Consider the following 2,982-nt stretch of genomic DNA (forward strand, 5'->3'; position numbering starts at 1 on the left):
AGAGAGAGAGAATAATGAGAGAGCTCCAAGACTGAACTGATCAAGTCTTACCCATTGATCCTCATAAGCCTTTTTATTAATGAGGCCTCTATTTTCTTCATTTTCCATTATTTTCCTTCAATTTCCTCCTCACATGCAACCTATGACGTTTCACCTTCCTTTTCTCCTAATTTCCATTATTTTCATAAATAAAATGTCAATAAATGCATTATGCCTTTCTAAAGCCTTTGCTAATTTCCTTAGCCATAATAAATCGAATCAACACCCACTAGGATGTTTCCCCCACCATTCAGCTTGGAATACATGTCCCATCACCGTGGCCTTATATATATATATATATTTACATGGAATTTTCACCAAGGTTGTTACACCATTGAAACAACTAGATGTCTATTTTCTTTTTTGAAATATAATAGATCTTTTCTGAGATTTTTTTTTTATTTGGATTTATCATGAAACATTGGTTTTTAAACCTTATGCTCAATTAATTTTTTTGCATCATGCAATATTAAAAGGAGTTTATAAATTTGATTTTCCACTCTCCTACTTTATCTAATTCATTAAAATATGGAGTATTTTATTAACTGATATTTATAATTTGCATATTATGTTTTAAATATTATTATGTTTTAAATATTATTATGTTTTTTGGTTTTTGTTTTTGTTTTTAAAACTAGAAAGAGTATTTGTACTATATAATTATACGACTACTCTATAGCAAATACATTAGGCATTACAAAGCTTATTCATTAAAAAATTCCAATTGTTTTCTCCTTTCTAGTAGGAATACATGATTTTCCTGAGTAGAATATATCTAAGCAACAAAAAGAGGGGTTTTTTAGTTAAATACCTTACAAAATAATTTTCCCTAACAAAATACAAAATTTAAAATACATAACATTATTAATTGATTGATTATGAAATCTTTCATGACTATGAACCTACTGCAGCCTTGGAGAGGTTCATTTAAGTCTCAACAATTAATAGTTGTCAGAGTAATTGAGCTAGCTAAGACACTTAACCAAAGAGTCAGGGTCTTTATTTAGTCTTTAAGGTCCCTAATCAACCTTCTTGGGCCACCCAAATTTCCATTTTTACATTTTCTTGTATCAACCAATCTAACTATTTTTTTTAATAGACTTCATCCGCCATTAGAGAATTATAGCAAGCCTGATTTGGTCGTTAATCTTTAATTAATATATCGTCAATTTACACTCCTTATTAGATTACTTGTCTACTTCTCTCTTGAAGTCTCTTAGAACATGGAAATATGCTTTGGATGAGATATTTTTCACAATTTTCTTGATTTTTTTCATGATGTTTTTCATAAATTTCTCTTTTGGGAAGGTGTTTTTGACTAGATGATACAAAAGGAGCGAGTCTCTCATAACTATAAGTGTGTCGACCTGATATTCTTTGGCTAACAAAAATCACTCGTAAATATCATATATCCATACTTAACTATTTCTCACATGACCAAAACCCCATAATTACATCAACACATTAATTTTAATTATATTTAAATATAATCGGAAAATCATTACAAAGATTTAAAAGACACAAATATTTCGAAATAAACCCCATATATTAACATATTAATTTTATTTATATTTAAATATAATTGGAAAATCATTACAAATATTTCGAAATAAATGTACAATTACAATTTTTGCTAATATGAAAAAGGAACCCCATAATTATATCAACGTATTAATTTTATTTATATTTAAATATAATTGAAAAATCCAACGTATTAATTTTATTTATATTTAAATATAATTGGAAAATCATTACAAACGTATTAATTTTATTTATATTTAAATATAATTGGAAAATCATTATTTTATTTATATTTAAATATAATTGAAAAATCCAACGTATTAATTTTATTTATATTTAAATATAATTGGAAAATCATTACAAACGTATTAATTTTATTTATATTTAAATATAATTAGAAAATCCAACGTATTAATTTTATTTATATTTAAATATAATTGGAAAATCATTACAAATATTTCGAACTAAATGTACAATTTTTGTTTGTATGAAAAATGGAGATGCGGGGTATCGAACCCCGTGCCTCTCGCATGCAAAGCGAGCGCTCTACCGTTTGAGCTACATCCCCACGTGCGAAAAATGTAATCTGTTTTTTACAAGAAAACCGAATATTTCATACAAACCACAAAACTTTAAGATTTGTGTTTCTTTTCCCATCTTTATCCTTTTGTGATTCATGAAAGATGAGCTTTGTTTGACCCTTTGGGTTGCGTTACGCACTCCGCTCAACCATCATTCCCCTAACCGTTCAGGGTAAGCAATGAATTTTATTTACACAAGTATGAAATAAATAAATTTCACAAATTTTGTTTCCCATCTCTTTTTCATTTACGATTCTCTGCAAATGAAAAAAATAGCAATAATAAAAGTTTGAGGGTAACTATGGTGACTATAATTTTCTATATTATTACCATCGTCGTTTTATATGAATGATTATGAAAATATGATTTTTTTTTTAATATTATATATTTAAATTAAAAATTAAAATATAGGTATTTTATAAATTTTAACAATTACATTATTATATTGTAATATATAGTGTTGTTGTTTAGTATTTATTTGGTAAAAATAAATAAATAAAATTGTTAATTTAAAATAATATATATAAAAAGAGTTTTTTCGTAATCTATTACGAGATTAGAACTTTTATCTACAACTAGATTAAAAGTTTTTATATATCAAATTTTAGTTTGAATTTAAGTTTATAAATATCGAATTTTATTTTAAATTATATAAAAACACTAATTACTCATAAAAATATTATAAAATAAAAAATTTTGATTTTGAAATGAGTTATGGTTTTTGAGCAAGTGGTATTAATAAGTTATGGTATGACCCACATTATCTATTTACAAGTGAATAATATCCACCATAAAATCAAGTTAAATATCCATAGTTAAGAATCTTGTTATATTGTAAATA

At 25.4% G+C, this 2,982-nt stretch overlaps 1 non-coding gene across 1 annotated transcript; it reads right to left on the bottom strand.

The window, feature by feature from the left end:
* Nucleotides 1-2,055: 2,055 nt before the first annotated feature.
* On the bottom strand, nucleotides 2,056-2,128 carry TRNAA-UGC (transfer RNA alanine (anticodon UGC)). The gene has a single exon. It is a non-coding gene; the product is annotated as a tRNA-Ala (tRNA).
* Nucleotides 2,129-2,982: the final 854 nt, after the last annotated feature.

This window comes from Pinus tabuliformis, chromosome 4_1 (assembly GCF_031772625.1).
Source record: "Pinus tabuliformis cultivar Carrire ecotype Pingquan chromosome 4_1, CPIR1, whole genome shotgun sequence".
NCBI lineage: Eukaryota > Viridiplantae > Streptophyta > Pinopsida > Pinales > Pinaceae > Pinus > Pinus tabuliformis.